Raw genomic sequence first — 27,640 nt, 5'->3', positions numbered from 1 at the left:
CACCCAGTCTCTGGTGTTTTGTTATGAAAGCCTGAGCTGACTAATATGGGAGAGCATGACATTTTTTTCCTGGAGAGCTGGGTGTCAAACCTTCACCAGAATACCACTGCCTATAGGTTCCCTCCTTCTTTGCTCTCTTTACTTTGTAATTTATTTTGAAGAAACTAGGCTTTGATAGCGTTTTCCTTGTTCAGGATTTGTTTGATTATATCCTCATGGTGCCTGTTAAGGTGTTGCCCTGTCCTCAGTGTGTCCAGAAAATTGGAAGTTGGATGGGGAGGCTCGATTGGATTTTGGTTCCTTCTCCTCCTCCTTATTATTATTATTTGTTTGGGCAAAATTACCTCTATGGTTGTGTAGCATTCTTCCATTAAGAATCATATCAGGGGGCTTCCCTGGTGGCGCAGTGGTTGAGAGTCTGCCTGCCGATGCAGGGGACACGGGTTCGTGCCCCGGTCCGGGAAGATCCCACGTGCCGCGGAGCGGCTGGGCCCGTGAGCCATGGCCGCTGAGCCTGCGCGTCCGGAGCCTGTGCTCCGCAACAGGAGAGGCCACAGCAGTGAGAGGCCCGCATACCGGAAAAAAAAAAAAAAAAAAGAATCATATCAGGAATCACACAACATCTTGTCATCTCTCCTCTTGTGATATTAACAGGTGTTGATGATCACTGCCTAGGTCATTATTTCATTAAGGGTTACAAAGCGGTCCTATTCTAATTCTGACATTTCTTTTTCATTTAATTACTGGAATACTTGCATAAATAATTTCCCACTTATGTACTATTTGTAGGGAATCATGTTTTGAATTCATTTTTGATTTATCTTTCCATTGTTTCATTTTGCAAATGTAAGTGTGTGTGTCTTCTTTCTTTTTAAAAAAAATTTATTGAAGTTTAGTTGATTTACAATGTGTTCATTTCTGCTGTACAGCAAAGTGATTCATATGTATGTATACATGTACATAATTCTTTTTTCTATTCCTTGCACGGTGGTTATCACAGGATATTGAATATAGTTCCCTGCGCTGTACAGTAGAACCTTGTTGTTTATTCCTTCCTTTTTTTCTTATGCAGAGGTGGTACTAGTAACACTGTTGTGCCCTTGGCTTTTTTCGTTTCACATTGTACTGTGGAGATTGCTCTAGGTCGGGGCATAGATAGCTTCTGCACTTATTTTGTTTTTCACGATTTGACAATTTGTGGTGAAAATACACGTAAAGCTTACCATCTTAGCCATCTTTAAGTGTACGGTTTGGTGGTGTTAAATACATTCAGAGGGTTGTCCAGCCACCACCAGAATGTTCATCTCCTGCATTCTTTTTTTTTTTTTTTTTGGCCACGCCCTGCGGCTTGCGAGATCTTAGTTCCGCGACCAGGGATCTAACCCGGGCCCCTGAAGGGGAAGCGCTGAGTCCTAACAACTGGACCTCCAGGGAATGCCCTCCTGTATTCATTTTTGTAGCTCTGTAGTTCTCGGTGGTGCCAATGACTGTGGTTTTTTCAGCAAGTCCCCTACTGATAGACATCGTGTCGTTCTAACCTTTTGTGTCACGTGTAACGCCATAATAAATAGCCTTGTGAGTTATTCATTTCATATTTTTGCAAATGAATCTTTAGGATGCATTTCTTGAAAGCGGATTTTCTGAGTGAAAAGGTAAATGCACGCGTAATTCTGCCAGATAGTGTCAGATTTCCCGCCATAGAAGTTACACCATTTTGTTTCCCATCAGCAGGTTTTTCTTGGGATACATTTGAAGATGACACTGCAATGATGCTGGGTCCAAATAGCCTTGTGGGGGTGAGAGCGGCCTTCCCTGGCCTATACCACCTGCCAGCCCGACCCACTCCTCATTTGAGGGGTCTGGGGCAAGGGTACAGAGGGAAGCCCACACAGTGTATGTCTAAATATTTAAAAGATATCATTCAAGCTTACGGACTGTTACATAAAATAGATGCTGTCATTGACCTTGACAAACACACCCTTCTCGTTCCTGGGGGTGGGGGTCGAGGCTCGGGTTTAGAAGTCTTGCCTCCATGAATTTTGTGTGGGAACCTGGCGGTGCAGGAAGAGCCACCTTCCCCTTCCCTCCGTGTCCTGCCAGATACCTCGCCCTGGTCAGGCCTCACCCACACCCCGTGGACACTCTAGTCCAGCCCAGAACCCCCTCTCTTTACCCTGACAACTGCCACTTGGCCATACCTCCTGCTTGAGTGTGCCCAGCTGTTTGGGGAGGGAGTTCCAGGCCCCTGGGTACCCACCTTTGCTCCATAAGGGGGGCTGTGGTCTCTGGAGGGTCACGTCCCCTCGGCCCCATGGTCTCCTCGCCCTGTGGGGTGTGGTGTGGCTGGAGAGGGGCCAGATTGGGGTCCTTAAAACCTCAGTGCCCAGGATGGGGCTCCTCTCGCCCAGGTTTAAGGCAGTTCTGGGGGGATGTGGAGTGAGTCTTGGGGATGGAGCAAGGACACGTGTGCCCTGAATCCTCAAAAGTTGGACAGCCTTTCCCCAGATGTCCACGGTCAAAAAAGGCTGCGTCGTGGTGACAGAGCTACGCTGTGTCCAGATATTCCCTTCCCGTGTCCTCCCTGCCATGTCCCCCGTTAGACTGTGAGCGCCAGGTGGAACATCACCCGCCTGTTTGCGACCCAGCCCAGGGCCCAGAAGAGAGTCGGGCTCTGTCGGTTGTGTGGAGTGAACCGGATCGCATCCACCACGGACCCACCAAGGCCCTGAATCCAGAGCGGATGTGGGTCCTACGGGAGTCACTTTGCAGTCCCAGTGGCACGGGTCCCATACTCTGCGTGGATGTAAAGACCCTTTGCAGAGATGACGGGGAGCTTTGGGGAAGGAGGCTTCAGGGTGGCTCCCAGGGACTTGCTCGTGCTGTTTTAGAAGCACAGCTATATTCTGGCCTGACGTTGGGGTATTTACCCATTTTCAGACTATTCTAAGAAATGATGGGATGGATTTCAGAACTTGCTACTGCTTACGGTTTTCCGTTGAGAAATTCTCTGGGAGTCAGGTTTGGAAAGGGTCTGATCCCTGCTATGATGACAGTGCTGGACCGCGCTGTTTCCTCCCCATTCTTCTTGGTCCAGCCTCTCCATCTCCACCCCCGGCTTCCCAGGCAGGGCCATTTGACCAGTGCAGAGGCCAGGGCGCAATGCTCAGCAGGGTCCATGCTTGGAGTTTCATGCTTTGCGCTCACCATCTCCAAATTCTCGATACTCTCATTCTTAAATGTGTGCTTTGTAAGTGAAGTCCGATGGGACCATGGGGCACCAGGAAATTGACCCTCAGCTTTGACCATGACCCACCTCTCACCACCTCCTACCGTCTCCCTGGGGTGGGTTCTCCGCTACTCACTCCCCACCCCTCTGGCACCCCAGGTCCACCTGGCCTCCCGCTCTCCACCCCTGCCCAGTGCCCGCTGCCACCCTCTGCCTCTGGCTGGAGCCTGGGTGTGGGCTCAGAGAGGGCCCGCACCCCGTGCCACCCTGGAGTGGGACATGGCGGCTGCAGTCCCCGCCCTGGGCTGGCAGTGCTACCGTGTGCTCAAAGGGTGACTCAGCAGGGGAGAGCCTCTGGCCACACTGATCCTAGTGTGTCCTGGGGAGAGATTGCAGGACCCTGAAGCGTTGCCCATCCGTCGTACGATAGTGGGCCCCTGGGAAGGGGTTACGCCTGGCTTCACTTCCTGCTCCAGACCGGGCCGCTGTGCTTCAGCCCGCTGGCTGGTGGGAAGGGTGGCACGCGCACTTACACACCATGGGGTTGCAGGGAGGGGTCTGCACTTGCCCCCCAGAGATCCCTGTGCACGAGGGAGCATACATGAAAACTAAACAAATGACAGGTCGAGGGAGACGGAGAGACAGAGACCCCAGAAGAGAGGAAAACACTTTGTATTTTACTGTCTTTAATGACCCAGCTTTTTGAATGAGGGGTCCCTTAACTTCAGTTTGCCATGAGTCCCACAGATTATTTAGCTGGTCTTAGATACAGCAGGGCGCTGACTGGCTCATCACGATGAACTGGGGTGATTAAAGAATTGGGTATCCAGACCCACACGTGACTCAGGAAGTCTAGGTCCTGAGAGCTGTATTTAATGGCCTCCCCAAGCGGGTTTTTTTTTTTTTTTGGATGCCACCAGGTTTAGGAAGCACTGTGTGGAGAACAGAATTTTTTGAGGTTCTTTCATCATGACCCATAGTAGGAAATACCTTTTCTATGATGCCTGAGTCCATGCGTGTGCACTTACACACACATACACACACCCCCACACACCCCCCCAAATGCACACACACATACCCCTGAAATAAGTTTCACAGAATCATGCTTACTATTACCATATGTGATACTTACTTTTTTATGGTGCTCTATCTAGTTCATAAAAAAGTGCCTGCCAAGACTCAGAAAATTGATTCCACAGCCCCTCTGGCTTACGACCTGCAGTGGGAGACCCCGTGCCCTGGGGGAATTCAGGGGTTTTCTGGCCCCATCACCCCAGTTCCCCTGCCTGGTTCTCTAGACTCTGACTCCAAAACCTCTTTCTTGTTCTTTCTGCTGAGCTGAGGTGCTTGGCCTGTCCGCTCCCCACCCCATACCTCGGATCCATCCTCTTCTGGGGGCAGTCACACACCCCCTCCTTCAGGAAGTCTGCCTGGACTGCTCTGCTCCCGTCTCTGTGGGCGGCTCCCTGCGCCTCCTGTAACTGTGATTGCTTGTGGTTTTTGTACCGAGAACTCACTTCCTGCTCTCCTTCCCCGCAGATGGAATCATTTCTCCTACCTGTTTCGTCCCTAGCGTGGCCCTGACGGGCCCACCTGGGACATGAGTGCATGAGCCGGGCCTGTGCCCTGAGCCTGGGCTGCCCGCCATCCACCCCTGCCTCTTAGACATGTGAGCTTATCCAGGCTTGGCATTTAACCACCCAACCTTTTCCGATCCCACTGTCGGTGGGTTGTAGGCTGAAGCTGGGGGCTGAACCATGGGGGAAGGGGTGTTCTGCCCTGAGCCCTGAATGGGAGGGGTTCTCTGTAAACTCCAGGGGGGGTGAATGATCCCCTTTCCACCCCACCCCCGACCTGTGGGCCTTTTCCCTGCCACGGATCCAGGTTCCCTGGAGCCTTACATTCAGGAAGTTACTACAAGCGCCTGCTTGGTGCTGGGGGTAGTGAGATGACTGCTGATTCAGACTCAGCCTCTGCCCTTGATGAGCTCGGAGGCTGGTTGGGGAAGACCCAGGAGCAAGTGTGGAATTTGCTGTGACACAAATGTGTGCAAAGTGGGCCAGGTAGGCAAGGGATGTATGAACAAGTACCTGTTTAGGGGAGTTAGGTGTGTGGGAGTTTGGCGTGTCTTTGTGCCTTGGTTTTCTCCTCTGTAAAATGGGGATGATCTACTTCATAAGGTTATTCTAGGCTTAGATGAGTTAAAATTAATAAATTGCTTAGAGAAATATGTACTAAACATTCTGTTCGTGCTTGTGGTGTATGGTGTGCTAACCTTGCAAAGATTGCCAAGAAGGGGGGGGTTTGCAAACATATGAGGCTGTGGAATCCTTTTGTTGGGATGACGTTCCAGACGCCATACCTTGGGAAACGCTGGCCTGGTGGACCAAGGCTACATGCCAAGGCCTTTCTAGAGGAATCACGTTTGAAGTGGGTCTTGTAGGGTGAGGGGGGGGTGTTCTCTGCAGTGACTGGGGGGGGCATTTCAGGTGGACAGGACAGCTGTGTAAGGGCTGGGAGGCGTGACGGTGTCTGACATTTATGGTTTGTGCAGTTGGGTTCAGAGTGGCTGGACCAAGGGCTGCGAGTGTGGGGCAGGTGGGGCCTTCGGACCCTGAGGGTGAAGCCCCTTTTCTGCCAGCCCTAAGGAGCTTGGGCTTTGGGTCGAGGCTTGGTCACAGTGGGTCCTGTGTCAGCGTTACTGGTATGGAGGAGATGGGGCCGGAGGAGGGAGACAGCTAACAGGCAGTGTCAGGAACCCTGAAGCAGGGCTGGGGCAGTGGGGAGGGAGCCGCCGAGTGACGAGCGCTCAGAGTCTGTGCAGTTGGCAGCATCTGGCCACTTGCTGGGCCACGGACAGGCCAGAACAGGTTGCAGCCTGGGGCTCCTGGACTTTCCCAGTGCCTGTGGGATGCCAGAAGCTGGCTGTTTTGCTTCCTGGAACCTTGCAAAGACTCCCCAGTGTTTTCTCAGCTTTGAAAAGGCAACAAAGCGTGGTGTTCACGCACCTTGTGTTTTTGTAAAATACTTGTATTTTTAACATCTAGCGCAGGCTTGCGCGTATCAGGTGTTCCGTGGTTGCTTTTTGAGCAAGTGAGTGAACAAGTGCCTTGACCTCTGTCCTCTGGGAAGCCGAGGGGGTGGCCTCTGCCCCCGGGCAGTTCTGTCCTTCTGAGAGGTCCTGGAGTGAGGTCCTTCTCTGTGCTCCACCCCCCACCAGGCCAGCTCTGGAAGCCACATTTAGGGGAGCCACAGAGGCCACCCACTTTAGGGGGTCCTGCTTCTTCCTTTGAAGTAGGATTGGGTGGAAAATCACATGGAATGGCCTCGATGTAAATATCTGGTGAGGCCTTTTCTTAAGGCCCCGGGGTTTTCTGAATCTCCTCGCCCTTCCTCTGGCTCACCTCTCCCCCCTCAGCCTCTCTGTTATTTTAAAATCCGTTCCCAGAGAAACAATTCCTATGAATAAGAACACGGCTGCAGGCTTCTCTTGGCTTGAACTGGTCCGACACTTCACTGCTGCTTCGAGAGTGTGCAAGCTGGACCCAGACCAGCTCTGCCTGGAGCAGGGGAATAGAGTAACAATAACTAACTGTTAGAGGATTTTCAGGAACCCTGAAGCAGATCCTATGGAAGGAGACACACGGCGCGCTGTTTTCCTCTCTGAAGAGTCAGGGGTCCCCAGCTTCCTCGCCTGGGCTTCCTTTCCCTGCCTCCCTGAAACCAGGGTCTACATGTTTCTTTGGTGGCCTGGACAAGACCACCTTGAAAGAAGCTGGACCCAGTCCAGGTTAATTCTGTAACACTTGGGCAAGAGGCGGGGGCTCCCACCTTCTGGGCCTCTGTCTGCCCTACCCCCAGCCGCGTCCGGAGTGATGGGCGGGAAGGTCAGAGCTGGCCAGCTGACTGCTGACCTTTGCCGGCTCCCCTGCTGCCTGTAACGATGTTGCCAAGCTTGTTCCGTCAGGTGTTAATGGAAGTTATGAGAAGCAGCCTGGGAAATGCTCGTGAACCAAGCTCAAGGGTTTCCTTAAGAAAGAGGGAGGGTGTGAAGACCAGGCTCTGGAGCCAGGCGGTCTGGGTCTGAATCCCCGCGCTGGGTGGCCCTGAGCGAACCATCTGACCTCTCTGTGCCTCAGTCTCATATGTAAAATGGGCGTGGGTTTACTTCCTCAGGTCGTTCTGGGGCTTCGATGGGTTAATGTTCGTAAAGGGCTTAGAACAGTATCTAGTAGACACTCTATGCAGCCCCATGAAATGATAAAGGCTTTCCCAGAGTGGGCAGTGTGATGATGGACCTTGCAAAGCTTGGGGAAAAGAGGAGTTTCGCAGACATCTGGGACCACTGGATCCGTTTCTGGGGAGCGTGTTGGTTGGTGTTCCACACGCGGTGCTCTGGGAAACGCTGGCCTAGTGGGTCAAGGTTAAATGCCTCAGCACTTATGGTGCCCTCTGCCTTTTGCAGAGGACCTCTGGCTGGGCTCATTTGCAACCTCGCCCTGCAGTTGCCCACCCTGGGGCTGTGGAGGAGCCGGAGAAACACAGAAGGGAGGGTCCTATCAGGGTTTCGGAATCCCTGAGAGCCCGCTCAGGTTTTCAAGGCCAAGAGTGAGGGACGGGGGCTGGTCCTCTCTCCCAGCAGAGCTTCCACCACTGGGTGGGGTGGGGCGGTGGATGAACACAGAGGGTCGCCCTCCAAGTATGACTGGGGAGCAGGTTGGAGGGTCTGGGGTCCTGAGATGCCCGTGGCGAGTCAGAGACTGACGAGTTCTGAGGAGCTTTGTGTCCCGGGAGTGTGACAGCTGAGGGGACCCTGTGTGGCCCCAGGATGGGGGAGAAGGGACCGGGGGACCCACAGTCAGGCCAGTGCTTCCCTTCATTGACTCAACGCCTCACAAGTAACCTGAAACTAATAGGATTGGGCTGAGATCAAATGAGGAAATGTGTTTATTAAATATGCAGGCTCATTATTACTCAGCGCAACCTGCTCCCTGGCCGAGGGCCCCCACCTTTGCAGCTCCCTCCAGCCCGAGTCCACCCTCTGAACAAGCCTGGGGGCACCAACACTTGCAGGAGGGTGGATGTTTGCTGCGCGCGCATGCGTGTGCGTGTGCGTGCGCGTGCGTGTGTGTGTGTGTGTGTGTGTGTGTGTGTGTGGTGTTGTTTGCACCCATGCCTGGCTGCAGTTTGCAGCTGAAACATTTTAGGTCTTTGAAAGGGTCTGGTCCCCTCCCCCTTCCACATTCTGGAAGGTCAGGGACTGTGTGACATTTGCTGAGAAGTCCCCCAGTTCCTAGCACGCAGGAGGCCCGGCAGAGGGGCTTCTCTGCTTGGAGCCATTGTGAAAGGCTCAGGCTTCCCTCTTCCCCAGAGAGTACCTTCTGGACTCTGGCCCTGCTGCAGGTTGCCCGCTGACCCTGCGGCCCTGCTGGCCCTGGAGGCGCCAGGGCCTTTGGGGAGAAGGTGGCAGTTTCCCTCTGACTTGGCTCCAGCTGTCTGCACCCCCGCCAGTTGCCTCTGGCATCTGACATTTTTGTCATTCCTGAAAGGGCTTATCTGGGGAATCGGCACTTACCTCTTCCTGCCCCTCCCTGATTGACTTGGCCAGACGGCTGATTCTCCCTTCTGAGAGGTCTCAACCTGCCCGGACACCCTCTATTTCTGGGGTCATGGGATCCTAGGCCTCTGCAGGGTTTGCCAGGCTCTCTCTCTCTGTTGTCCCCTAGCCGACGATGACGATTAGCTCAGATCCTGAAAGTCTTCATGCAAGAGCTCTGAGTACGTACCTTCCTGGAGAGGCAGCTGAACTGATGGGAGAGACCCCGATATCAGGGGCTTGGAGGGAACCCAGTCCAACCCTGTCTAGCCTGCTTCTTGTCTCTCTGGGTGCTCTGCTCATCACTGGCTACCTTTTAATCTCAAGCTGCTTCCTGCCTCAGGGCCTTTGCACTGCCTTGATCAGATTTTGCTTTTTCTTGGCCTAGCTAGTTCCTGCTCAAAGCTTAGAGATCCGCTTAAACATCACATCTTCAGGGAAACTTTTGCTGGCCCCCCTCCACAAGGTAAGGTAAGGTCCTTTTGTTAAGCCCTCAGAGCTTACTCTCGTATTAGAAGTTCATGATAACTGTAAGTCAATCCTATAATTAATTGATTGATAATTAGTTAATAGTTGTCTATGCTATGACTGTAAATTCTCCAAGGGCAGGGATCTTGTTTGGTGCTGTATCTCTTGGTTCTTGCAGAGTGCCCGGATCACAGAGAGTATCCAGGAAAGGTCTAACCACTTTGCAGGCTGTGTTAGCTTCCTACTGCTGCTGTAACAAATGGCCATAAACTTTGTGGCTTAAAACCGCACAAGTTTATTACCTTACAGTTCTCAGGGCTAGAAGCCTGAAGTGGATCTCCCTGGGATAAAAGGTATTCGCAGGATTGGTCCTTCTGGAGGGTCCAGGGAAGAATCCGTTTCCTTGCTTTTTCCAGCTTCTAGAGACTGCTGGCACTCCTTGACTTATAGCTCCTTCCTCCGTCTTCAGAGAGCCTCCTCCAACCTCTCTCTCTGACTCTGATCCTCCTGCCTCCATTTTATAAGACCCTTGTGATTAGCTTGGGCCCACCCGGTTTAATAATCCAGGATCAGCTCCCCACCTCAAGATCCTTAGTTTAATCACACCTGCAGAGTCCTTTTTACCATGTGAGATAATGTATTCACAGGTTCCTGGGGTTAGGATGGGGCATTATTTAGCCTACAGCACAAACGGAAATGAAAAGTGAAAGATTTGGGGCCTTGAAGAGTTGGATTGAGCTTAGATTTCAAACAGTATTAAGACTGAAAGTGGCTTTGAGCCTCAAAAACCTGTTAAGACCCAGCCTTGTGTAGAGTCATGATAAGGGCATAGCCTTCCCACTGAAGTCTTTACAGAGGCTGTGAGGTAGGGATTTAACTTTTGTTTCTTTCCCCACAAACCTCCCCTCACACTTCTGCTGAAAAATCCATCTATTCCCAATAATTTGAAATGCCGCTTTTATCACATACTAAACTTCCCTATGTACACGGCCCTTTTTCTGAACTCTTAATCTGATCTGGTGCCCAAACTACACTATTGTAATTACTATATCCTTATTCTGTGTTTTGTCAGTTGATAGAGCAATTCCTCTTTGCTGTTCATCTTTATCAAAATATTCTTAGCATTTGTACACTTTTGGGTGCATTTTATTTTATTTTTGCAATTTTATTTATTTAAATAGTTTGAGGTATTTTAATAGCAAACTTACAGGAAGAGCACAGAAGACAGACAACATTAAAAACATGTACTTGCATATAGGACAACTCAGTTAGAAAAGTATAGTGAATGGATGGAATCTATTGTATGATAAAAATGCTACAAACACCATTTAGTTGCAGTCAATAAGAAATTTACTTGTTTTAAAAAAATCCAAAAAAAAATCCAAATACTGGCATTGTCCAGAAAAATTTGACAGGTTTATTTATAATTGTTATAAAGTTGAACTGCTGAAACTTGTTCACTCAAACGTTTTGACCTGCATTAATGCTTTATGTCCCCACATTTATATTAAAAATTCACACACAAATGAAAATGGAAAAGCTGCCATTACCTGATTTCTGTCCCCTATTTTTCCACCTGCAATCATATTCTTAGGTACCTTTTGACCCCATGGAGGGGGGGGGGGGAATCTAACATTCAGAACTACCAATAACAGGAAGAGAAATTTTTTTTCTTTTAAAGAATGAAATGTTTCCCATGATAGTCGATTCTTAAGCACCTTCTCCACGTACGCGGCGTGCTATAGCTGGATGTCTTTTGGCATAATTGTTACACGTTTGGCATGGATAGCATGCAGGTTGGGGTCTTCAAAAAGGCCAACCAACTAGGCCTCACTTGCCTCCTGCAAAGCGCCAATAGCTGCACTCTGGAAGCGCAGATCTGTTCTGAAGTCCTGAGCAATTTCCCGCACCAGGCGCTGGAAGGGAAGTTTGCAAATCAGAAGTTCAGTGGACTTCTGATAACGTCTGATTTCGCGGAGCGCCCCGGTACCAGGCCTGTAACAATGAGTTTTCTTCACCCCTCCAGTAGAGGGCGCACTCTTGCGAGCGGCTTTTGTAGCCAGTTGCTTCCTCGGTGCCTTACCACTGGTCGCTTTGCGGGCAGTCGAGCCATGGTAAAGAGACCTCCTGACTTAACCCCACTTCTCCTTCCGCTGGAGCTCCGCGAGCTAGAGGCAGCGCTGGAGTTGGAGAGTGACAGCGGCGCGGCGGCAGCAGCGAACACAATTGAAAGATCTTGGGTGAATTTTAGAATCATCTTTTCTTGTTCTATAAAACATGCTGTTGGGATTTTGATCTAGGCTGTGTTGACTTAATGGATTAATAGAATTCAATGTTTATAATCCTGTGTGTTTTTCAGTCTTTCTGCTCCATTTATCCAGAGCTTGTTAGATTTATTCTTAGGCATTTTGTAGTTTTTATTGCTATCGTGAATGAGTTCTTTTTGTTCCCTGACACTTTTAAATGTTGATGTCTGGCAAATAGGAAAGCTGTTGATTTGGGGTACGTTGATTTTATGTCCTGCTACCATAAGGCATTAAAAAAAATATTTTGATGGTTTTTCAGGTGGCTCTCTTGGGTTTTTGAGGTAGAGAATCCTATAGTCTTCCAATGTGTGTGTGTGTTTGTGTGTGTATGCGTGTGTACGTTTGTGTGTATGCGTGTTGGTCACCGTGTAAGTCAACATCTTGGTTGACTTGGAAGAATGAGGCTTCATCTTTCTTACAAAGGATGGTGACGTAGAGGGCTCTGAGGAGAGAGAAAGGAAAGTGGGTTGTGGTTTGGTCTCCCCCAGAGTCATCTTCTCTGCTGCCTCTTCTCCTTGTTTACTCTGAAGAGAGGCAGACAATGTGTGGGTCCTGGACGTGGTTAGAAGATGATGGTATATTTGCCTCACTTCTTGGTTTATAGATAGGATATTTTTGGAGTCCGAGGACCCAGGATTCACCCACCTTTCCCTCCCTCTCATCCCCCCTTTATTAAACAAATAGCCTAATAATAGACCTCGGTTTCTAGACTCCTTGTAGGGCCAATCATTCTGATGAGGCTAAATTATTTCTGCCATTATCACACATCTGCCCTCTCCTTCCCCAGCAGTGACAACTTATTCTTCCTGAAAACAGCCCTGGTCCTAGACCATGAGCTGTCAGCTTCTGTTTGGTCTCTTTTTCCCTAACAAAGCCAGCATCTGTTTGAAGCGGGTGGGGAGGCAGATGCTGAGCTGGGAGTGGGGAGCATGTGAATTCCTCCCTCCCCCCACCCAGCTTGTCCTATGCCGGGAAATGCAGTTAAAATGAAAACCAAGGGCCATCTTGTGTAGCAGAGCCGAGAACATGAACCTATGTCCTTCTACACTGGTGCTCAGGTAGATGGTGTTCCCTGAAAACCACAGGTGGCCCAAAGCATGCCTAAGGCGAGAGAGCAGTGTTTCAGGCTGGGGTGACACTCTTTTATAGCCTGATGCCAGCTGTATTTTAGTCCACGCGTTAGCTGTCCAGTTGCTTCGTATGGACTGGGGCTGGCCGTGTGGGCCGACTCTGGTCCTCTGCACCCGTTGGTGGGGGAATCACAGGGACAGCTAAGACTGAGTCACAGCTGTGTCCCAGAGAATACAGAGGGCCAAAGTCATCAGTGCCTGGGATCTTGACACATCCTAGCAGGGAAGCTTCGGGGGGCCTGGGATTGTCTGCCTCGGTTATCGCCATATCACTGGAATCTGCCCATATGGAGCCAGAAATAGGTGATAAAGCCAAGTAGGTTCATGCTGGGTGGGCATCTGCCATCTGTGAGTAGGCAGGCAGGTCAGTTTATAAAGTTGGGCTGCGGTGGGTGGTCCCAAAAGCACAGACCTAATGATACTCAGAACTTTGGAGTCAGGCAAATTGACATCAGAACCTTGGCCCCTCGTCTCGCTGTGGGCAAGTTCCTGTTACCTTGCATCAGTTTACACATCTGTGAAATGGGACTAATCCTAGCCAGTTCCTGTGGGAGCATTCAATGAGCTGTTTGAATCAGGGCTGTGTGTTCTACTTGGAATCCAGAGTGAACAGTGGCCCCTGGGGTGGGTTGTTCTGCCTTCTGGATGGCGGAGCACCTGGCCGTGTGGCTGCCACGGGCAGCTTTCCCCAGGTCCTGTCCTGGTTTGCTTTATTCTTGTTTCATGTGCTTGTCCTGCAGCTGGACTTCGAGCCCCTTGGGGTCAGGATCCCCATCCTAGATGGCTTTGTCTGCCCCAGCAGGTAACCCGGGGCTGAGCATGGAGCATGGGCTCAAACAATCCCTTATTGATTCAACCGCAGCCCAACTGGGACACCACAGTTGCTTTCTAGGCCAAGAAGTCCAAGTCACTCAGGATCCTGGAGTTGCATTCTAACCTGGAATGAACCAGGGAGTGAACAGGGGCTCACTGGGCCATGACACAGTGTGAGGGTCCAGGCATTGCACGAGCAAGGGGTTTGGAAGGAAAGTTCAATTCCCTGGCTGGCCGTTGACAGGGAGGCGGGAGGGCTGGAAGTTGTCTGCCTGCTGGCCCGGGGCAGCTGCATGTGGGGACAGCTGTCTCAGCTTCGGACATAGGATCTGCCCCAAGATTAATAACAGAGCCTGGCCATGCCCGTGGGGAGCAGAGAGGGGCTTGGGTTACCGCGCACCAGGAAATTCGCCTGCCCCACTGACAGTGGGTGGGTAGCCGGCAGGATGGATGGGCTCTGGGGGCTGGGGGGTGTCTGGGCAAGACAGCTCAGTGCGGGCCCAGCCAAATGCACCCCGATGGGTTGCAAGCTGACCCTCCCAAGGGCCGCTTTCTTTCCGCTGGACCCGAAACCGGCAGGAGCTGATCTCCAAGAATTATGTGAAGCGTTGGGAATGGAAACCAAATGTTGGTGTCAGGTAGAGAAAGCTGATGGAAGCTCTCGGCCCAGCAGGCCTGGGAGCAGCAGGGGTTGGGGCTCCGGTGGCCAGCACAGATGTTTAGGTGAAAGGGGGCCTGACATCTTCTTTTAAAAAAGGTTTATTTTCCCCCTGATTATATTTATCATAGATCATTCGGAAAATATGGAAAAGTGGAAAGAAAGAAATCATTTATAATTCCATTTTTGTAGGTTTAAAAATTTAAATTCTTTTTATTGTGATAGAATACACACAACTTAAAATTTACCACCTTAATCACTTTTACATGAACAGTTCACTAGCATTAAGTATATTCACATTGCTGTGCAACCGTCACCACTATCATCTCCAGACCCTTTTCATCTTGCAAAACAGAAACTGTGCGACCATTAGACACTAACCCCCCATTTCCTCCTCCCTGCCAGCCCCTGGCAACTGCCATTCTACCTTCTCTCTCTGTGGCTTTGACTACTCTAGGGACCTTGTATAAGTAGAATCATACAGTATTGGTCCTTTTGTAACTAGCGTATTTCACTTAGCATAATGTCCTCAAGGCTCATCCATGCTCTAGCATGTGTCAAAATTTCCTCTATTTTTAAGGCCGAATAATATTCCATCGTCTGGGTGGACCACATCTTGGTTATCCATTCATCTGTTGATGGACACGTGGGTTTCTTCCACCTTCTGGCTATTATAAATAATGCTGATAAGGACATGGGTGTACACATTTCTCTGAGTCTCTGCTTTCAATTCTTTTGGCTAGATACCTAGAAGTGGAATTGCTGGGTCATATGGTAGTTCTATTTTTAACTTTTTTGAGGAATCATCATACTGTTTCCCATGGTGGCTGCACAATTTTATGTTCCCACTAACAGAGCAAATGGGTTCCGATTTCTCCACATCCTTACCAACACTTGTTATTTTGTAAATTTTTTTGGATAGTCGTCATCCTAGTGGGTGTAAAGCGGTGGTTTTGATTTGTATTTCTCCAGTGATTAGTGATGTTTAGCATCTTTTCACGTGCTTATTGGCCATTTGTTCATCATCTGTAGAGAAATGTCTATTTAAGTCCTTTGCCCAATTTTGAATCAGGTTTTTTCTGTTGAATTGTCAGTGTTCTTTATATATTCTGGATATTAGCCCCTCATCAGATATGTGATTTGCAAATATTTTCTCCCATTGTGTGGGTTGCCTTTTCACTCTGTTGACTGTGTTCTTTGATGCGTAAAAGTTTTAAATGTTGATGTAGTCCAATTTATCTATATTTTCTTTTGTTCCTTGTGCTTTTCATGTCATATCCAAGAAATCATTGCCAAATCCAGTGTCAAGAAGCTTTGGCCCTACATTTTCTTTTCTATTTTGCCCTAGGAGTTTTATTCTTTTAGGACTTACATTTAAGTCTTTGATCTATTTTGAGTAAATTTTTGTAAATGATGTAAGGTAAGGGTTCAATGTCATTCTATTACAACGTCATTCTATTACAACGTCATTCTATTACAACGTCATTCTATTACGTGTGTACAATTTTCCCAACACATTTTGTTGAAAAGACTGTCCTTTCCCAATAATTCCATTTTTGAGAGCCATATTTCTTTTGGTATTTGCTGTGTGCTTGCATATATATATATATATATATATATATATATATATATATATATATATATAATTTTGCACAGTTGAGATCACACAGGATTTGTTAAGGAGGAAAGTCAATATATTTAGTCTTGGGTCCTGCCTTTTTTCTTTTTTTTTTTTTTGTGGTATGCGGGCCTCTCACTGTTGTGGCCTCTCCCGTTGTGGCGCACAGGCTCCGGACACGCAGGCTCAGCGGCCATGGCTCACGGGCCCAGCTGCTCCGCGGCATGTGGGATCTTCCCGGACCGGGGCACGAACCCATGTCCCCCGCATCGGCAGGCGGACTCTCAATCACTGCACCACCAGGGAAGCCCGGGTCCTGCCTTTTAACACATTCGCCTGGAAGCCTCAATGAAGTGGTCTTCAGTCATTATGTAGGTATTCCAGATGCCCAGGGTTTAGCAGGGACTGTTAAACGGTTGCTGAGTGTGCAGAAATGGTTCAGAGAAGGTCACTGTCTTCAAAGTCCAATAGAGGAGACTAAATGAACAATTATCACAGGAGGTCTGGAGTCACAAAAGTCTGGACAAAGGGATACAAGGAAACCGAGGCAGGAGCAATGTGGTACCCAGGACAGCTGGGGAGGCTTCCCAAAAAGGGTGACATTTGAGGTGCCTCTGGAGGAAGAAGAGGCAGAGATGGGGAAGACGGAGGACAAGGAGTGAGCAAAGGCCCAGCAAGTGGGTGGGAGGGGGCCTGGCATGGTGTGGCCCTGGGTTCTGAGAACGAGAGACAGAAGCAAGGATGGAGGTGAGCATGGTTCATCCTGGGGGCCATGAGGAGCCTCTGGAGTTCTGAAAGGATTGGAGTGGAGTGATGTGGGCCACCAGATATGACGCCCATCAGAGCCTTGCAGCCATATAGAGTCAGGGGCTCATGCTATGTCGCCAGTCTGCAGAGAGATGAGTACAGCTTGGCAAACGGTAAAATGGTAAAATGGCAAATGGTAAAACCTTCCGGAGAATATCTCACCAGTCACAATTCACCACCACCCTCTTTCAAGGCCTGTGTAGGCTGAGACATAATGTAGCACAGGGGAGGTGATCTTGCCTGGGGGTTTGTTTCTGAGGGTAGTATAATTTGATGGCCAAGGATCTGACTCGTAGTTCGAGTCCTGCCTCTACCACCTGCCAGCTGTGTGACCTAGGAGAAACCATTTCTTCTCCACAAGCCTCGATTTCCTCATCTGTAAAGTGAGGACAACCATCATATCTACCCCAAAAGTGGAGGAGAAGATTTATAATAGACTTTATCACATTAGGAATTATTATTATTTTTTAAATTAATTAATTTTATTTTGGGCTGCATTGGGTCTTTGTTGCTGCGCATGGGCTTTCTCTAGTTGTGGCGAGTGAGGGCTACTCTTCATTGCAGTGCGTCGGCTTCTCATTGCGGTGGCTCCTCTTGTTGCAGAGCAAGGGCTCTAGGCACGTAGGCTCAGTAGTTGTGGCACACGGGCTCAGTAGTTGTGGCGCATGGACTTAGTTGTTCTGTGGCATGTGGGATCTTCCCGAACCAGGGCTCGAACCCGTGACCCCTGCATTGGCAGGTGGATTCTTAACCACTGTGCCACCAGGGAAGTCCCGGAGGAGAAGATTAAACAAGAAAAGTCTTTAAAGCACTTGGTATTATCCATCTTGGATCATGTGTTTTAACTTTTAATTTCATTTGTAAACTTTTATGAAAGTTGCATATGTACATAGTTTCAAGAACCAAATAGTTCTACAAGGCTTAAAATGAAAAACAACAGCCCTCCCTCATCCACTTCCTTTCTCATGTTCTCCAGAGACAACCACTCCGACTCTTTTAACTTTTCATATTTTTAGTATTTGCACCCACATCTCTAAAATACGTAGTTACATTGCTACAGCTTGATTTTTCTGTTTCGGGCATTAGGTATCAGTCTTCCACTATGAAAGGTGAGAGTGGAGCATCTTCCACACGCTGCCCTCCCCTTCACACACATTTCCTGTGGCCCCATTTTCCCAAGACACTTTATGTCACAATTCTAGTTAGCACAATACTCAGGTCTTACATTTTATGCCAAGCGATAGCTGAGCCATGCAGTGTACTATGATGGCTTTTCCTGAACACATTTTTGACCCTTCTTGTTTTTGTTCACTTAGCTTTTCTGTGTTTTTATTAATTCATCTCCAAACTCTCTCCCAGTTGTGCAGATTTCCTCCTGACACTTCATGAGATATTCCATTACTTTCATCTTCTTCCGGCAATTGCTCCTTGAACCTCTGATCTGCTGCGATCTGGGCAGGTAGAAACCTACAATTTTGGGATTGCTCTTCACCAACAGCCTGGGGATTTCCTTTGCCCCAAGCTTTCTCCCTGTATTGGGCACCCTCTTTCCTACAGTTCATATCCACTCTTTTGGGTTTGCTCCCTCATTGTGATGGAACACATCCTCCAGTAGCTTTCTGAGAAAAGGTGGCATGTTTATGAGGCTTAAGGTTAGGTGTTCTACCCAAGGGCCAAGGCTGAGACATTTATATATTTCTCCTGCCTGCCTTGTACACGGGGCTTTACACCAGGGTCTCCCACTGACTTCCCATCATCCTCAGGTTGGACTGCCAGGGATCCACAAACCCAGCAATGCGAGCTTATCCCTCTGAATTCATACATTTTATTAGTTACTGGCCTCTTACAAATTCCTTTCCTTTCTCTCCAACTTAGCCATGCACTCAGTAATATGTGTTTTTGATATATTAACCAGCATCATTAGTTGTGCTGAACCAGGAAGGATTTTGCGCACAAGATAAGGGCCTTGGGTGGGGGAGGGGAAGAGGGACCATCTGGGGAAGATAAGAACCAGAGCCTTTCTTCAAAGGCCACAGAGAAAATTGCCTGTAGGGAATTCACACTCAAACACTCCAGGTGGGCCTATGAGTGCCAGGAACTATGGAGTTGACTGAGGCAAAGTCAACTTTGCTGGTCCAGGGGCTCATAGGGGTCAGACACCCCCTGGGAGCAAAGACCCAAACTTCAGCCCAGTCACAGGCGCAAACAACCGGGGACAAAAGCAAGGGACAAATAAGTGAACACACAAGTGAACGCCTGACCCACCATCTTCCGGGAAACTGAGGCCCTGGCCTCACCTCTCCTCAGGGGCAGGTCTGTAATTCCAAGGGGTCCTGGAGCAAAGTCCTCTTCTGTGCTTTGTTCCCACCAGACCAGCTTTCCAGAAGCCACTTTAAAGAAGCCACAGAGGCCACCAGCTTTAGGGGTCTTGCTTTTTCCTTTGAAGTGGGAGTGGGCGGAGAAGGAGTTTTCCAGAAAATTCCTTGAGGCAGCCTCAATGTAAATATCTGGTGAGGTCTTAGGAATTGGGAACTGCTTCTCTGGGGCCGGGCGCTGCAGAGGGCTTGGGTAGAGGGGTGGGAAAGGGCCTGGCCAGCTGGGGCCTCCCACACATCCCCAGAGCTCCGCTCCCCTCTCTCCTCCCCTGTGGCTCCAGGATTCCCTCCGAAGAGCATCCCCCCTCTGTAGGTCTCCTCTTTGGCCTGTGCCCTTTGCCCCCACCCTGCCTCTCCAGCCTGACCTGCTAACCAAAGCCTTCTGTGCGAGGTCAGCGCTGCCTGGCGGATGCCTGGGGGATGGGGAAGCAGAAGGGAAGGGGGATGGGGAGAGCCCCAGCCTTCAGAGCCGGAGCAGATGGCGAAGAAAAGAAGCTTGTTTTCCTCGCCGGGGGTCCGGTTCCAGTACAAGAGGGGAGTTTCTCCAGTCTCGGGAGTTTGCTTGCACACAAGCACACGTGGGAATGTGTGAGTGGGGGGGTGGGTCACCCCCTTTTTGCTGGAAGTGTTGGGGCCTGCTGGGGATTCTGGTTATTGTTTACCTTCCTCAAGGCCTGACTCTGTCTGGGCTGTGAATTCATCCCGGGCAGGGGCCGTGACCCACCCCCCCAGTTCCTGTGTACCCTGGGTGTGTGTCGGCACAGATCTGGTTGAGTGACAGCTGGTCCCAGGAGACTTCAGGCGGAAAAGAGAGTCTTCGTCTTCTCCAAGGCTCTCTGGGGGAGGGAGCGATCTCTGCATGTGGACCCAGTTCTAGAGGACTCAGAGCTTAGAGACAGCGTCTGTCCTGCTCACCGAAGTCCCTGGAACATCGTCGATGCCTGATTACAATGGCAAATGCTTCATTCGTGCTTATTCTGTGCCAGGCGGTCTTCTTCCTGTGTTACGTATATTGACTCATTCCTCACAATGACCCCACAGGTTGGGCGCTGGTATTATCCCCATTTTCTAGGTAGGGAAACTGAGGCCCAGGGAGGGAGAAGTCACTCTGGGCTTCACAGCAGAGCTGGGATGTGGGAGGCGGGTGCCGAGGCGGGAGAGTTCTCCAGATTGGGGGAAACGGCAGGAGCAGAGGCGCCCCGAGGGCAGCGGGTCTGGCCCTTTTGAGCCATCCGCACCCACCCCTGCATCCTGTCTGTAGGCACCTTCCAACAGTTCCTTTCTTTTCGTATTAGTTGTTTTGTACTGAACGCCTTCTGTATTAACTAGGGACCAAGTTTCCCAAAACCAGGCTTATGGTCACATCTGGGAACCCCGGAAAGGTGGCAAAGGTCTGTGACCCAGTTCCCACTTGTCTGAACTGCACCTCCCTCCACAGGCCTGGTGTGGCCACCGCTCGGCTGTGTGGCCTGGGGCCAACTCTGTAGGAGGTGGAATAAAAGCCCCCAAAGATGTCCACATTCTACTCCCCAGAGCCTGTGAATATGTTACCTTACGTGATAAAAGCGACTTTGCAGATGTGACTAAATGAAAGCTGTTGAGATGGAAGACGTTCCTAGATTCCAGGTGAGCACAAGCTGATCACACCGCCCTTCTAAGAGGGAGGCAGGAGGGCAGATGTGACGACGGAATTAAGAGGTCAGAGTGATGTGAGGAAGGGGCCTTGAGCCAAGAACTGCAGGCAGCCTCCTGGAAAAGACTCGGGACAGATTCTCCCCTAGAGCCTCCAGAGGGAACCAGCCCCATCGACGTCAGCCCCGCCGACACCTTGACTCCAGCTCAGGGAGACTGATTTAGGACTTCCGGCCTCCAGAGCTGTAAGATAATAAATGTATATCATTTTACATTGCTAAGTTGATGGTAATTTGTTACAGCGGCCCTAGCACACCAACACACCATGCCCCCACTCTGAACCACAGTCTCTTCATCTGGAGAATGGTCACAGCACCCACGTCCTGACTCCGAGGCTCTGGGGGTCAGAAAGCAGGAGACCTTCCATTCTTCTGGGCTGTTGCTGGAACTTTCTGTCACCTAAAGCAGGTTTCTGCCCATCAGCGGATGAATGGATAAAGAACACGTGGTATTGATGTGCAGTGGACTATTATTCAGCCTTTAAACAGAAGAAAATCCCGCCATTTGTGACAACATGGATGGAACTGGAAGACAGAATACTGAATGAAATAGGCTAGGTGCAGATGGACAAATACTGCATGAGGCCACTTATAGGAGGGACCTAAACTAGTCAAATTTATAGAAGCAGAGAGTGGAATGGGGGGAGGAGGGGCAATGGGGAGGTACTAGTCAAAGGCTACAAAGATGAGTAAGTTCTAGAAATGCTGTGTAGTTAACAATGCTGTAGCGTGTGTTTAAAAATTTGCCAAGAGGGTGGATCTTGTGTTAGGTGTTCTTACCACAGAATAATAGTAATAATAATCATGATAATAAGTCGGGCAGGAGGAAACTCTTGGAGGCAATGGATATGTTTGTGGCATAGATCGTAGTGATCGTTTCCCTAGCGTATCCTTGCCTCTGAATTCATCAAGTTGGATCCATTAAATATGTACAGCTTTCTGTATGTCAGTCATACCTCAATAAAATGGTTTAGAAAAAGAAAACAAGCGGGTTTCCAGGCCTCGCTGTTGTGAGGTCTCTTCTGGAGGGGAGACACCCTCACCCAGAGGAACTCTAACCAAAGGCTCTGCAATCCCACCGCAGGCCTGATTAAAAGAAGCCTTTCTATAGCAGGAAAACTGCACGTCGTTACTTTTCAGCTTTTTCTTGTGTGAACGACCGTTGGGAGGCCTGGTTCACAGCATCCTGCAGCTTGGGATGCATTTAATTTTCTGTCTTGATTCCATGGCAAAACCCACAAACAGGGGTGCAGTAGCCTGGTCCTGGCGGCCGCGCTCCTGGGATGGATGAGCTGCAGGTGGAAGGGCCCTCCTGAGCTGCCCTGTGGGAATCACCTGTCTGCGGGCGTTCCTGGAGGGACAACGGCACTGCAGAAACAAACCAAGAACTTGAAAGTGCGTCTCTCTGCCGGATGCCAGGGGAAAGGGGCAGTTCTTCTCCGGTGATTTTGTGTCTTTCTTGTGGCCGGCCCTGTGGTGCCTGGAGGACTTGGGCAAAGCCGCCAGATGAGAGGGGAAAGGTGAGGGGAAGGTGGGCTGCCCGAACAGGGGGACATCTGCCTTCAGTCACAGCGAAGAACAAAGTGGGGCTGAGGAATTACATTGGACCACGCTTCTCTGGAGGCTGCAGCCTTCGGGTGGGGTCTCAGCCCTGGGGTCGTGCACACAGGGGCTATGGAGAAAACCTTCTGGAACTTAGCTGTGTTCACGTCCTGCCCTTGCTTACAATCTGTTCTGAGGGCTCCCCCGGCCTCGGACCAAGGCTGGAACCCCGAGGCCCCTCCAGCCGCATACAGCTTCTCCAGCAATTCTAGCGCTTTGAAGCTTTTGCAAGTGACCATCCTCCTCATGAAAGTTCCTCAGCCCCGGCTCGGGGTCAGGCTGATGCTGGGGGTCCTTCCCCTCCGCCCAGGATGGTGTGCATCCTGGGAGGGACCTGGGAGGCCTGGACCAGTGGCAGCAGGAGTGGGAGGGTGATGTAGCAGCCCAGTGGGTGCTCAGGAGACAGCATAAAGCCCTGGTGCAGGCGAGGGGGCCGGGATGCTGGGGATGGTGCTGTTCGCCGAACGAAGGGCCGAGGTGTGGGGAAGGGAAGTCGGTTTGGTGTGATGCTGGGTTTGCATCTGAGCCTGGGGAGGGTGCAGTGCCCGGACGTCCTGGAGAAGATGACCGGGGGCCTTCCCCATAGAGGTCTGGAGTGGACGAGCTCCCTCCAGGCGGGCATAGAGGGAGACGGGGGAGGGTTCACGGGATCTGCAGGACCCCGACATCTAGATGAGGCTCAGAGAGGGTGGAGGAGGGGAGAAGTTGACAGGGTTCCGAGAGTCAGGAGGGGAGATTTGGGAGACAGGGACTGAGGCGCGGGCGTGTGGACTCCTCTTTTGAGAATTGCGACCCTGAAGAAGAGGAGGAGAGAGAAGGATGAGCCCTGGGCATGGGGACCCGGATCTGGTGCGAGAGCCTGGAACATGCAGGTCACTGGAGTAAGATCCAGTGGAGAGTGGACATGAAAGCATGGAATATATAGCGGTTGGGGAGTGGGGGGACACCTGGCATGGCCTCCTGATCCCAGGTCAGCTGAGAGGCGGAGAGGCCACCTGCTTCCAGGTGAGTGGGAGGGGGAAGACTCAGCCCTGGTAAGCCTGGAGGACGCTGGGGAAGAAGCCAAGGCAGTGTGCGCCTGTGGGCTCAGCGTTCCCAGTGGATTGAGAGGTGGGCGGCCTGCAGGTGCGGGGAAAGGAGAGGAGGGGAGGGGAGGACAGCAGAGCATCTTGGTGGGGGACCAAGGAAGACTGAGCTGCCACCAGCATGGAGGGCCCTGGGGGGGCCAGGCAGGACGTGGCTCTGGGGGATCAGAGTCCCTGGGCAGTGGGGCAGGGCCGGGGCGGTTTGACCTTACCATCCCTCCCCGGCAGAGCCAGGCATCTCCTCCTCAGGGCTCCCGCAGCATCCCAGGTCCTGGCCTGTTCTCATCACCTGCCTCCTATTTCTGTGGTCCTTCGCATTGTCTGTGTCCTTCCCCCAGATCGCAGATCTCCTTCCTGCTCTGTCAGCCAGTGACCACGTCAGGGGCTGGTGCCTAGAGAGGGCTTAATAAAAGTTAATGGACGGGGACTTCCCTGGTGGCGCAGCGGTTAGGAATCTGCCTGCCAATGCAGGGGACACGGGTTGGAGCCCTGGTCCGGGAAGGTCCCACATGCCGCGGAGCAAATAAGCCGGTGCGCCACAACTACTGAGCCTACGCTCTAGAGCCCGCGAGCCACAACGACTGAGCCTGAGTGCTACAACTACTGAAGCCTGCACGCCTAGAGCCCATGCTCTGCAACAAGAGAAGCCACCACAGTGAGAATCCCATGCACCACAACAAAGAGTAGCCCCCGCTCGCCGCAACCAGAGAAAACCCGTGCGCAGCAATGAAGACCCAACGCAGCCAAAAATAAATAAATAAATTTATATTTAAAAAAAAAGTTAATGGACCAAATGGCTTAGAACCACCCTCAGGACCTCAGAGTGCCTTTGCTCTGGAAGCCACAGTTAGACGGGGTGAGTGGACAATGGTTCACTTCTGTGCCTGACGTGCCCCACACGGTAGCCCTGCTTTGCTGGAAATTCTCTCCGAGCCCCTGGCTGGGGGATGACTTTGGAGACCCAGGTGTTTGCAGAACTACCTGCCTGGAAAGGATGTAGGGCTAAGGCTTTCCCTGACACCGCCAGTCCTGTGGGTGGTAGAAGCCTGGCCCGGGCCGGCTGGTGGACGTGGTACCTTGCTCGGCCAGTCCAGTTTCCCAACTGTTCTGGCTTCTGGGCGAGAGGCAGTGTTGCTCGGGCCCTTCTGCCGAGGTGGGGGTGATGGCCTCTGTAATAGTCCCCCAGCTCTGATGCTGCCTTGTGAGTTCCATCTGCCGCTGAGGAGGAGGCAGAGGCCCAGAGAGGGATGGGGCCTGTACAAAGTCACACAGCAATTCCTGCAGCTGGACCCCCCAATCCAGAGCTCTGGAAGCTCTTGTGAGGAAGACCCCTGGAACCCACTGGCTGATCTCAGATGGAAAGGGCAGGATCCGCTGTTGTCTACCCATGTTTCCCGGCTACCTGCTGGAGGGGTTAATGGGCCATCCATGAGCAGTGCTGATAGCAAGATACCTCTAAGAGGTGGGAAACAAAGGCAGATTTGAGAAGTGGTGATCCCAAAGAAAAGGCGAACTTCGCAAACAGCAGGATGTAATTCGGAACACTGCACTCATTCTCCTGGATTTTGCCCTTTGCGGGGGAATTGAGGCATTCCTTAGAGACTCCGACAGCTGTGGGTTTCTGGGGTGTCATGGGCCACCCAGCTGGGCCTGGTGTTTAGAGCCGGAACCCCTTTCCTTTGGAAAGGGATGCAGGTCCAGAAGGTGTTCTGCTCACAGGAGACTCGCTTGGTCGTAATTGTGTGTGATCCTCGGCGGGTATCAAATACCAAATTCCACAGTCAGTCCCTTTCAGCCGTCACATTCCTCAGATTCTTATCAGTTTTTTTTTCCTCAAGTGAACACTGGGAACCACTCTCCCCGCTGATTGCAGAAGGAGGGGAGAAAATTAAAAACAGGAGTCCTGGCTTTCGTCCCCGACTCTGCCACCAGCTTGCCATCCACCTTGGGTCCTTCCCTTCTTTTCTCACCTGTAAAGAGGAGGGGTTGGGACAAGATGATCTTTGCAAAATCTCTTGTACAAAGCTTTCGTAATCCTCCATCCAAGTCCATAGCAAGATGCCGTCTGGAAAATACACCTAAACAACATTCCGACTGCTTCACCAAGCAGGAGAATTTTCCAGCACATCTGCAGTGGTGGGAGCTTAGGAGTGGTGGCCTTTCCATGTGTCCCCTCCCTCACGGGGCACCGTTCCTTCCCCTGAATGTTGCAGCAGAGATTCTCAGAGATGGGCATTCTGAGTTCCAAGGGGCTGAGCCCTCAGGGGAATGTTCCAATAGTTTTCATCTCCCTGCCCAGCAGTCTGCTGTATGGCCTTTGGCCGTACCTGTTGGTAGCAGTAGGCATGGCGGTCACTACCACTGATTTTCCTTTACAAGTGACAAACTGCTTACACATTCATTTATTTTTGTGGATCCCAGACTGCATGTTATTATTCCCAGTATAGAGAGGAGGCCCCAGAGGCTCAGGTGCCATGAAGCCCGTTCAGCTAGGCAGGGCAGAACCAGGACTGGAGCCCGGCTCTCCTGACCCGCCCACATCCTGGGCACTTTCCACATCCCATAGTGTGTGGGGTCACGCAGCTAGTCAGGGGCCTTGCATGAGGCAGGGGTTCCGTGGACATTTGTGCAAATCGGCGAGTGATGCCCCCTCGGCCCTGCCATGCAGGGCCAGCGTCTTGGTTGGCATTCAGCAGTAGGAGTCTTGGGGCACATGCTATGCTGATGTTTATGGAAGTGAAACATTTATATCCCAAGGATCCTAAAACCCCAAACCAAGGAGGTGGTCCAGCCAGAGCATCTGATGCTCACAGACCCGGATATAGTCTCTGAAACTGTCCATCATCTAGTGGAGCAAAAACATGCAGATACCATTGGGTAAAGAGCAAAGTCTTCCTTTGTCCCAGAAAAGATAGAGCTAGTTCAGGATCACGATTATATTTCCATTATGAAGTACAATCAACGGAAGTGCTCAGTAAATGTTACTCATCCCCGCAATGAGTCAGCAAGGTGCCGTGCATTTGTTCTGGACCTGCCAATGGTCCTCGTGTCCACTGGGGCACCGGGATGCAGTTGGTCGGTGAGTGACCTCTGTGGAAAGTGGAGCTCTCTTGTGTCCAAGATCAGGACAGGATCTAGCAGCGTCTTTCTCAAAGACACAGTCCTTCGTGGTCTTTCTCAAGTGCACCGTCTCTCAAAACCACCTACTGACTCAGATGCTGTGAAGACGGGCCCCAGGAATATGCATGTGTAACAGGTTTCTGGGTGATGCGGAGGAAGGAAGGTGACCCTATCCACTTGAAGGAAGTTGGAAGCTAAAGCAGGAGTAAGAGTAACGTTTACGGAGCGCTTACGATGTGCCAGGTTCAGGGCTTCTCGTGAAAAGTGCTGGTCATGGGACCCCTAAAGTGCTTAGCCAGAGGGCATCTCAGCACGTGGTCCTCGTAAACGCGGGCAGGAACGCTGACCCCATGCAACGCGTTTGGCCCCATCTTCTCACAACTTGTGGCAGAATGCTCAAAACCACATGGTCTGTTCGGCCAAATCATATACTCCCTTAGCTGCCCTCCTCTGAATGGGTAATTCAACCCCTGAGTAGCTGATGTTCTGTGCAGGGCTCTCTCCAGCCTCCTCGCAGTGGGGGAGGCCCCAGGAATTCTCAGCTGTGGAAGGTGCTAGAGGATGAATGCAGACAATAATTAAGTGGGAGGAAGCCCAGAGGCTGCCTCTGGCACAGCCGTGCTCCCGGGGCCTGCCGGCGCTCCAGCCCCCCCCACCCCACGCAAATCTGCATTCGCCCTCCAGGCCTCCGTGCGCGCGGGACCCTGGAGTCTGTGCCATCGCCCTCCTTTTTTACAGAAACGTTGGGTCAGTTGCCGCGGGGCTTTCGGATCAACATCTTTACCTCTAAAAGTCAGCGACCTTAAATGTACTTAAATTCCTCCCCAGTGTTGCCTTGAAACGGACCGTTCCAGTAAAAACGCCTGTGAGGAGATGCAGGCAAATTGACCCGCTTATCCAAACACTCCTACTGGTTTTTGTGCCCTGAAAACCCATCAGGCCTTAGTGTAACATACACTCAGCTATCCTTACATAAACAAAACCCTAACTCCGGACAGTGGTTTAGGTGGATGAGAGGTGAGAGGTGGAGAGCAGCGTCAGCCGTACGGACACTTACCTTGTTGGGAGACAGCGCGCAGTGGTCCGTGGGTTGGCCCCGTTTGGATCCAGGTGGTAAAGCCCATTTCAGGGGGCTTCCGCCGGGC

The 27,640-nt window shown here is 51.0% G+C and overlaps 1 protein-coding gene and 1 pseudogene across 3 annotated transcripts in view; one reads left to right on the top strand and one right to left on the bottom strand.

Annotated features, from left to right (window-relative positions):
• Positions 1-27,640, top strand: part of COL26A1 (collagen type XXVI alpha 1 chain) — a gene marked incomplete at both ends in the record, with an annotated part of 171,557 nt that overhangs the window by 4,601 nt on the left and 139,316 nt on the right. The gene's annotated exons all lie outside the window — the stretch shown is intronic.
• LOC307198001 (histone H3.3A-like) lies at positions 11,001-25,722 on the bottom strand (annotated as a pseudogene). The gene is made up of 2 exons: positions 25,703-25,722; positions 11,001-11,417 (listed from the first exon to the last, which is right to left on the bottom strand). The product of its transcript is annotated as a histone H3.3A-like (transcript).

The sequence above is a fragment of the Stenella coeruleoalba genome (genome assembly GCF_951394435.1).
Source record: "Stenella coeruleoalba genome assembly, chromosome: 15".
Classification (NCBI taxonomy): Eukaryota; Metazoa; Chordata; class Mammalia; order Artiodactyla; family Delphinidae; genus Stenella; species Stenella coeruleoalba.
The sequence above is the reverse complement of the archived record's forward strand: the minus strand, read 5'-3'. Positions and strand labels throughout refer to the sequence as shown.